Here is an 11,217-nt window from a genome sequence, read left to right on the forward strand (position 1 = left end):
ATTATAGGTTGTAATGTATACACACAGATACACAGACACATACACCGACACAGACACAGACACACATGCACATGCACCTGCACAAAGACACATTCACACAATGTGAACCATGCAGCAAACAAACTTAAGTCATGGTATATTGCCATATAACTAATAGAGAATCCAAATAGGTGTCATTCAGAAACTCAATAAAAAAAACAATACTTAGAATGTAGTTTAGTGAGCTCAGGAATAAATGAAATGATGATAAGGAATACATTACCATAGAGAATGAAACTATAAAATAGCCAAACATTGTTTGAGGGCCAGGAGAACTTAATAAATGAGGTGAAGAATGCAACAGAAAGCATTGGAAGTAGACTGTCTTTGTGGAAGAGAGATTAGCAGTCTCACCAATACAAAACTAGAAATGATATGAGAGTGCAGAGATACAAGATATTAAAAAGTGAGGATATTCAAAAGTAGCCATCAGACTTCCTCAGGAAGTGCACATTAGAGTGGAATCCTGGAGGGAGAACAAAATTAAAAGGCAGCTGATGGTGTATATAAAGAAGTAATAGTTGATAACTCCCTGAACCTGTGTAAGGAACTGATATTCAAGTCCGTGAGACAACAAAACATGAATAACATTAAGACAAAGGGACCTCCTTCAAGATACATCATATGAAAAATGGCAAGTCAATGACAGAGAAAATATTGTAAAGGCAGCCAAAAAAAGTTATGAAAATCTACAAAGTATCCCCCATTAAGCTATGAGAAGATTTCTGAGCAGAAAACATAGGCCAAGGGTAAATAAAATTACATTTTCAAACAACTGAAATAAGAACTAACTCACCCAATAATACTTAAACAGTTATCACTTATTTATAAAGTGAAAATAAAGAATTTACCAGACAAACATAACCTGAATGTGATAAAAAAAAACAAAACTGATACACCTAATAAGAGGTGTAGAAAAGAAATCTTCAAAGAAATATAAAATGGCAAACATATGCAAGACATTGCCCAAAAATCTAAGGAGATACCCCGAGAAAGATTCAACAGTTTCTTTGGGTGTGTTTTTAAATGCTACTATACTATTTGGTTTAAAGGGGGAAAAATAGGAAATCAGGGACAATAAATATAGATACCTCAAACTGGTAACGTGTTTACAACAGTTAAAGAAATAATTTGAGTCAGAAATCATAAAAGGTAAAGAGTAAAAATAAAACAATATTATAGGAAGCTGCTATCAGCGGAAAAAGGAATAATTATACCTGAGATGTTTTATTTTTATTTGCAGTAGAGTAGATGTACTATATTGTGTAGTTTTAGAAGTACAGCATAGTTATTATAACCACTATGTAGATTATAATGCATTATGAATTATTACAATGATTGTAACACACAATTATTTTAAGCTATTGTGTATAATTCCATGATCTATACAGATTATCAATGTTACTAATCTCCTTTATGTATACTATTTTCTATCTGTCTATGTTCTACCATTAAAATCTCTTTCCTTTCTCTTTGGTAAACATAACTTTTTCCCATATCTTTGAGTCTCTTTAGTCTTGTCTATCTAAACTCTTTACATATCCATCATGTCTATATCTATCTATCTATCTATCTAGCAATCTATCATGTATTATCCTCATATCTATCTATTTACCTGTCACTTATCAATAGATAGCTATAGATAGATGTACACAGATATTTGTTATAATTTAGATTCCACATATAAATTATATTATATAATTTTGTCTTTGTCTAAGTTACTTTACTAAGCACAATATTTGGTAGGTCCATTCATGATGCTGAAATAGCAATGTGTTATACTTTTTCATGGCTGAGTAGTATTCCATTGCATATTTATAGAAACATCATATATTCTTAAGTCCATAGTCTACTCTGGACTCTTTGATTGCTTCCCTTATTTGCATATTATAAACAGTGCTGTTGTAAACATTGTTTCTTCTCAATTTAGGTTTTTTCCCCAGATTTCTACTAGGAGAGTTATTACTAGGTCTTATGATAGTTAACTTTTTAGTTTTTAAACAAATCTGAATACTGTTTTCCATACAAGTTCCAACAATTTATATTCCTACCAAGAGAATACAAGAGATTTGTTACCTCCACATTGTTTCCAACATTTTCTATTTGTAGACTTTTTGATAATAGCCATTTGACCAGTTTTAAGTGATATCTCATTGTGGTTTTGATTTGCAATTATCTAATAATTAGTAATGTTGGGCAATTTTATCACTTGCCTGTTACTCATCTGTAAGTTTCCATTGGAAAAATATTAACTCAGGTACTCTTCTCTTGTTTTTGATTGGGTTTTTGTTTTTTACATTACATTGTGTAAACTAAATCCATGTTACATCTATTAACCTACATCTATTAACCCCTGGTCACTTGCATTGTTTGCAAATATGTTCTCCAATTACACAGGCAGTGTTTTTATTTCACTTATAGTGTCCTAAGCTGTGCAGAAATTTTCAAGTTTGTTTAGGTCCCACTTGCTGATTTATGCTTTTGTTTCTTTTGCCTTAGGAGACTGAAATAAGAAAATATTCCTTTGATATATATCCAATAGAGTATCACCAATATTTCCTTCTAGCTGTTTTATAGTATCAGGTCTTACATTTAGGTCCTTAATATACTTGGAGTTTATTTATGTATATGATGTCAAAGAATGCTCTCATTTCACTGTTTTACACGTAGATGTCCAGCTTCCAAAACACCATCCATTGACGAGACTGTCTTTTATCCATTGTGTACTCTTGCCTCTTTTATCATAGATTCATTTCTCAGAGCTGTGTGGAATTTTTCTAGGCTTTCTATCTGTTTTTATTGATTATATCTTGGCCAATGCCATGCTGTTTTTATTACTTTAGATTTGTAGTATAATAAGGTATCTGGGAGGGTTATACCTCCAGATTTGTTGTTTTTTCTCAAGATCATTTTGACAATTTTTATGGTTTCATATAAACTAAGAGCTATTTATTTTCTTGTTCTGTGGAGAATACTACAGCTTCGTAACAGGAATTGCAATAAATCTGTAGGTTTCTTTGTGTATTACGGCCATGTTGACAATATTAACTCTTTCAATCCAAGAGCACAAGACATCTTTCCATTTCTTTGAATCATTTTTAATTTCTTTGTCAATGTTTTATTATTTTCAGTGTTTATATCTTACATATATGTGGTTACATTTATTCCAGGATATTCGGGGTTATGGGGTTTTAAATATTATTGCTTTCAACATCCATTTTATGGTATCTCATGATTAACGTGTAGAAGTGCAAGAGACTTCTTTACATTAATCTTGTACCCTGCTCCCTTGATGAAATTATTTATTCTTCATAATAGTCAGTGTGGAGCCCTTAGGACACTTTATGTAGATTGTTATGCCATCAGTACTGGTGTGAATTATGACTCTTTCTTTCCATTTTGCATTTCTTATATTTCTTTTTCTTTTCCTTTTCCTTTGTTCTATTACTATTGTCACAAGTGCTGAGAGTAGGAATCCTTGTCTTGTTCCTGAATTTAACCAGAAGGCTTTCAGCCTTTCCTCTGTGTATTATAAATTGTTATAAATGGCCTTTAGTATGTTGAGAGATGTTCCCATTGTACTCACTTTCATGAGAGTTATGATGATGAATGTATGTTGAATTTTGTCAAATGCTTTTTCTTTGTGTATTGACATTGTCTTGTGAATTTTGTCCTTCCTTTTTTAGATATGTGTCACAATGTTTGACGTGTATGTTGAACTGTCCTTGTGACTCTGGAAAGGAATCCAACTGATCATCGTGTATAATCCTTTCTATGTATTGCTGGATTCATCTGTTGATGTTTTTCGAGGATTTTTGAATGTATATTCATCAAGGATATTGGATTTTCATTTTCATTTTTTTAAGTGTTTTTGACTGGTTTTATTATCAGGGAAATGGTGGCCTCATAGAATAACTTTGGGAATTTTCCTTCCTCCATCATTTTTTTAAACAGTTGGGGGGAAAGAGGTTTTAGTGAAGGCATCCAGGCATTTTGTTCAAGGGGTGTTTTGAAAATTATTGATTTTATTTAACTTATACTGATTGCTCTTTTCAAGTTCTCAGTTTTCTTTTTATTCAGTGTTGGCAGGCTGTACGTTTCTAGAAATTTGTCCATTTCTATTAAGTCGTCCAGTTGGTTGTCATGTAACAGCTCATAGTGCTTACATAATCATTTTTTGTATTTCTGTAATATCAGATATTATTTCTACTGTTTCATTTCTTATTTTGTTTGGGTCCAGTCTCTGTATTTCTTGATAAGCCTGGCTAAATGCTTTCCTGTTTGTTAATATTTTTAAGAAAAATTAAAGCTGTTCATTTTATGATATGTAATTTATTTTTCAAATTCTATTTTGTTTATTTTCAACATAATCATTAAAGATTTCTCATTCTACTGCCTTTGGGTTTTGTTTGTTCTTATTTCTTGTTATTTTGTGTGGTATGCTTGGTTGTTTCTATGAGGTTTTTCTTTTTCCTTCTGGAAGTCTTTATTTGTTCTCATCTTCCATCTAGATTTTTCTTTGCTGCATTGCATACATTTTATGAAGCTGCGTTTTCATTGTAATTTGTCTCCAGGTATGATTTTATTACCTCTTTAATTTCATCACATCTTGATTTCATCATTGATTTTTTTAAATTTTTTTAAAAGATGTTGTTTGAATTCATGTTTGTGCTTTTCCTATTCTTCTTTCTACAGTTGAAGCACAGTATCATTCTTTTGTGTATGGAAAAATACTTGCTGTAATCTATATTGGCTTAAAGTCCCTGAGGCTCATTTCATGACATAATATGTGGTTAATTCCTTAGATAACCTGTGCACATTTGAAATGTTTTTGTGTTCTGACTTTCTGATGCAGTGTCCAATTGCTCACTTATTTTCAAATGATCTAATATGCTATTAAGACCTTTGTTTCCTTACAGATATTCTTTCTGGATTATCTGGCTATCAGAAGAGTGAGGTGTTAAACTCATCTACTATTATTGTTTCATAATGAATTAATTCTTTCATGTCTACTAAAATTTCTTTTTATACTTTGGATCTAAGGTGTTGGGTCCATATATAATTTAATGAGTGTAATACCCTATTTTTATTGATCTCTTTTTGCTTATATAATCTCATATATTTTTTCATTCTGGTCCTTAATTTATAACATATTTTGTATGAGTTGAGCATTGAAATCTGCACTTTCTTGTCATTTCCATGGAATACATTTTCCATTTTTTCCAAACTATGTTTATCTTCCACCATAAAGTGAGACTTTCTGGGGTGGAGGCAAAAATGATGGAGTAGAAAGATGCTCGTAGCTCTCCCTTTTCCAAAAATGCACCAAGACTCACATCCACAGACCCACTCAGCTAACCAGAAAACCTGCAGAACTCTGACAGAACATTGTCTTCTTCAATAGATAAAGATGCAAAAAATCTGGTAGGAGAAAGGAAGAAAGAAAGAAGAAAAGGCAAAACAGTGGGAAAGTTCTCATGGGGAGGGAGCATCAAAGAAGGACTGGTGCTCATTCACTGTGTCTCTCCTCTCCAACTGAGTGGTCGGCAGGATGAAGGGGGAGCCTCCAAGTCTTGGACCTGTACAGAGTATAAGTTGCCTGACAGACCTAAGTCAAACAGGCACAGAGAATCCCTGTGACACCCAGCCAAAGATGCATCCCCAAAGCTGGGGGCAGGGCCATGCTGCCTGAGTTGGGTGGTAGATGAGGATGGCAGCACTGTGGCAGCCCATGGGAATGGAGTGGGCTTTGAACCATGGCTGTGGGTGCACAGGGCAGATCAACCTGTGCCCTCCATTAAACAACAGGGCAGATGTGCCCTGTGGGGGGAAGGGTGCAATCCCCATCTCTGAATTTCCACAAAAGTTTCCAGGTGAAGAAAGCTGGGGCTCAGAAACAGCCACCATAGCCTCTGGTGCTTTTTACCCAGGCGGCAGTGGGGGTAAAACCTGCATCTACACCTTAGGACTTAGCAGCATCAACGGCCAGACTGAGACTTGTCGGAAGCATGAGGCAAATATGATTCTACTGTCCTAGTTCCTCAGAGAACTTGTCTGCCAAGATGAACAAGGAGCTGGATTTTAGCCCAGACCAGGGACAGGGCTGTTCCTCAGTCTTTCCTGAGCCCACTCCCGGTTTGCCAACCCAAGGCAGAGCGTATAGTGGCACAGAGCAGCAGAGTGATTGGCAACCTGAGGGGGCGGGTGGCCCCTCAGCTTTTGAGCTGTAAAGCAGCCCATGACCATGGTACTGGGAGAGGGCATGATGCACAGTCCTGCCTGGTCAGTCTGCAACAACTGACTGCAGCATCGAGCAGGGCAATGACAAGCCAACCCAGAGTCAAGTGAGCTGCACCTAAACCAGTGTTGGGTGCAGGAGCGATCTGCTTGACGATGTGCCCTGGGAGCAGCACAGATGAGTGCTCCAATGGAGAGCCTCTGGAAACAGCAAGCTGAGCTTCCAAAACAGGATGAATACAGAATGACTTCACATTAAAAGTACACTATCTCCAGGAGGACACAAACACCCCTTGATTTAATCTGTTTTATCTGTTCCATTTTCTATTATCCTCTTAAATTTTGCTTCTTAGGCAATTATATATACCCTCATTTCAATCTTTTTGAAATTTTTAAAAATATTATTATTATTATTATTTTTCAAAACTCTGCTTCAACTTGCATTAATATTATTATTATACAATGTTTTCAAAGCTTTATCTCTCCCTTTTTTAAAAAATTTTTTACCTCTCTCTCCTTTTTCCTATTTTCTAAGTTGTATTACTACATAGGCATTAGGCAGATATACTCATTTGGGACCAGGGTAGATAACTGATACTCCATAAACCACAGTGCCAGTGATGTAGTAGAAATACGAAGAAGCAGACAAAGCATTCACAATTAAAAGAACAAGAGAAATATCCTGCAAGGATGATCAGTGAAATAGACAATGATATCCTACTAGATGAAGATTTCAAAAACGGAGTGATTTCAATACTGAAGGAAATAAAAGAGATAGTGTTTAGAGATATAAAATATGTCAAAAATGAAATGGAAGCTATAAAGAGCTGAGTAGAATAGGTAAACCCGTTGACTGAGATGAGGAATAATCTAAAGGGGTCTCAATGCTGACTAGATAATGCAGAGAAACTAATTTGTGACTTAGAAGACAGGACAATAGAAAACATCCAATCAGTAGAGTGACAAGAGAAACAATGAGAAACAAATGAAAAAAGCTTAAGGGACCTATGGTATAATAGAAAGCATGCCAAACTTGGCATGATAAAAGTCCCAGAAGGGGAAGAAAGATCAAAGAGGATTGCAAAGGTTTTTGTAGAAAGCATGATTGAGAACTTCTGAAACTTAAAGAAGGAATCAGATATCCAATACAGGAAGCTCAGAGTGTCCCAAAAAGAAAGAACACAAATACACCCATACCAAGACATATATTTAAGAAGGCCAGAGGCAAGGATAAAGAAATTATCCTAAAGACAGCAAGAGAATAGCAAAGAGTGAGTTACAAGGGAATACCAATAAGGCTCCCAGCTGATTTCACTACACAAATACAACAGGCCAGAAGGGAGTGGCAAGATATATTCAAAGTGCTGAATGATAAAAATGTTATAACCTAGGATATTTTAAACAGCAAGGCTATCATTTTTGGTAGAAGGAGACATAAAGTATTTTAAAGACAAGAAAAATCTTCAAAAGTTCAGCAAAACTAGACCCATGCTAAAAGAATTTTTGAAATCTCTTCTCTAAAAAGAAAAGCAGCAGGATGCTACAGAAATGTGAAACTCACAGCTTTAAAGGTGATAACTCATGAATTACAAAAAAAAATAAACACAAAATTTTAAAACAAGACATACAAATAATTGAGAGTGGGAGAGGGAGACAGGAAAATAGAGAATTTATATTTTTGGTCTTTCTTTTTAAAATTTTTTGTTCTCGGTAGGATGGGTTGGAGATCATGTTACTATCCATTTAATAAAAGCAGTTATAGTAATGGTCTAATGGACTTATAAAAAAGGGTAACAAGGAGAAAAAACTTATCAGGGAGTCACTGAACTAAATAAAATTCATGATAATACAAAGGAAAATTACAAAACCATAAAAGGAAGATGAAAAAAACAAAGAGGAAATACCAAATCAATTGCAAAAATAGGTCAAATTGGCAAAAAACACAAGGCTATCATCAATTATTGTAAATGTTACTGGACTAAATGCTCCAGTCGAAAGTCATAGAGTGGCAGGCCGGATAATAAAGCAAGAACCTTCTATATGCTGCATACAAGAGACCCACTTCCGAGAGAAGGACACATATAGATGGAGAATGAGAGGATGGAAAAGGGTATTCCATATAATTTGAAAGCCAATAAGCAGGTGTTGTAGAACTGATTTCAGACAAAATAGTCTTTAAAACAAAGGCCATAAAGAAAGATATAGAAGGACATTTTATAATGATTTAAGGAGTGATACAATATGAGGATAGCACACTCGTTAATACATATGCACCATATACAGGAGCACATAAGTGTATAAAATAATTACTAACAGATATAAAGGAGGATTCATATTTGGAGATTTCAACACTGCATTAACATCACTGGAGAGATCATCGAGACAGAAAATAAATTAGGCAACAGAGAAGTTAAATAATACAATAGAAATATTAGACTTGGTGGATATTTTCAGAGCATTGCACCCCCCACAGAATAGGATATAAAATCTTTTCAAGTGCACGTGGAACATTTTCCAGGATTCATGATGTACTTTGGCATAAAAGAAACCTCAGCAATTTTAAGAAGACAGAAATTACCTCAAGCATGTTTACTGAACACAATGCCATGAAGCTAGAAATCAACAACAGAGAAACAAAGGAGAACAAAAGGAAAATATTTGGATTAAACAATATGTTACTAAAATACAAATGGATCAATGAAGAAATCAAAGCTGAAATAAAAAAGTACCTTGAGACAAAAGAAAATGAAAGGAAAACCCCACAAAATTTATGGTGCTGAGAGGGGGGTTTATAATGATACAGGCCTACCTCAAAAAAGAAGAACAACCAAAAATAAAAAATTTAACCCCCCAGCAGAATGAACTAGAAAAAGAAGAACCAAAAAGACCCAAAAGGCAGGGGAAGGAAGCAAATCATAAATATTGGGGAGGAAATAAATAAAATAGAGATTAAAAAGACCATAGGAAAAAATTAACCAATTCAAAAGCTGGTTTTTCCAAAAAGTAAGTAAAATCGACAAACCTCTGGCCAAACTCAAAAAGAAGAAAAGAGAGTGAGCACAAATTACCAAAATTAGAAAGGAGAATGTAGAAATTACCATAAAAATTTAGAAATACAGAATATCTTACGAGAATATGATGAAAAGTATATTGAATCAAACTGTATACCCTAGAAGAGATGGACAAGTTTCCAGAAAAGCACTGTCCACCAAGATTGAATCAAGACATAACTGACCCCTGGAAAAACCAGAGCACTAGAAATGAAATCAAAGTAGCAATATAAAACATCCCTAAAAGTAGCAGTCCAGGACCACGCGGATTCACTGAGGAATTCAACCAAACATAAAGAACTCATACCACTACTTCTCAAACTCCCCCAGATGATTGAAAAGGAAGGAATACTCCCAAAGTCATTCTATGAATCCACAATCACCCTGCTACCACAATCAGGCAAAGACACTAACAAAAAAGAGGATTATAGGCCAATATCACTGTGAACCCAGACGCCAAAATCCTCACCAAAATAGTACCAAATAGAATTCAACAACATAGAGAAAGGATTATATAACATGACCAAGTGGGGATCATGCCAGTGACACAGGGGTGGTTCAACATATGCAAATCAATCAATGTAATACAGGACATCAACAAGAGAAAGAACCAAAACCACATGATCATCTCAATAGGTGCAGGAAAAGCATTGGTTAAAATTCAACACCCACGTATGATAAAAACTCTCACAAAGTGGCCATAGAGGGAATAAACTTCAACATTATGAACGTAATAGATAAAAAACCTACAGCAAGGATAGTACTCAATGGTGAGAAAGTCAAATTCTTCCCACTAAAATCTGGGACAAGACAAGGATGCACACTTGTCTTCTTCTCAAGATAGTCTTGCAAGTCCTAGCCACAGCAATCAAACAAGAGAGAGAAGTAAAAGGGATGCAAATTGGAAAGGAAGAGGTAAAATCTCAGTATATGCAGAGATTATCTTACTATATATAGGAAACCCTACAAGATCCAGACAAAATTTACTACAGCTGATCAAATAATTCAGCAAGGAAGCATGTTACAAGATTAAGGTCCAAATATCAGTGGCATTTCTTTACGCTTACGATTCAGATAATACTATAGAGCTATAGTCAACATGACAGCACTGTATTGGTAGAAAAACATACATATAAGTCAATGGAACACAATAGAGAGCCCAGAAAACCCACAAACGTTTGGTCAATTAAACTTAGACAAAGGAGACAAGAAATTACAATGGTATCGAGATAGTCTCTTCAGCAACTGGTGTTGGGAAAACTGGAGAGCAGCATGTAATTCAATGAAGTTACAACACTCCCAATGAACCTAGAACAAGATACAATAAAAATAAACTCAAAAGAGATAAAACACTTAAACATAAGACAAGATACAATAAACCTACAAGAGGAAAATATAGGCAAAATGTTATCTGACATACGTCTCGAAAGTTTTCTCACAGAAGAAATAAAAGCAAGAATAAACAAATGAGACCTAGTGAAATTACAAGCTTCTGCATAGTAAAGAAACCGGAAGTAAAACATAAAGACAACCTACGGAATGGGAAAAATATTTGCATATGAAACCGTCAAAGGCTTGATCTCCAGAGTATATAAGCAGCTCATCCAACTGAAGAAGAAAAAATAAACAACCTAATCCAAAATTGATCAGAAGACCTAAACAAACAATTCTCCAAGGAAGACATACAAATGATAAAAAGGCACATCAGAAAATGCTCGATATCACTGATTATCAGAGAAATGCAAATAAAAACTGCAATGAGGTTTCACCTCACACCAGTCAGAATGGCCATCTTTCAAAAATCCACAAAGGACAAATGCTGGAGAGGCTGTGGAATAAAGGGTACAGTCCCTCACTGCTGGTGGCAATGAAGATTGGTGCAGCCACAGTG

The sequence above is a fragment of the Vicugna pacos genome, unplaced genomic scaffold (assembly GCF_048564905.1).
Source record: "Vicugna pacos unplaced genomic scaffold, VicPac4 scaffold_13, whole genome shotgun sequence".
NCBI classification, from domain to species: domain Eukaryota; kingdom Metazoa; phylum Chordata; class Mammalia; order Artiodactyla; family Camelidae; genus Vicugna; species Vicugna pacos.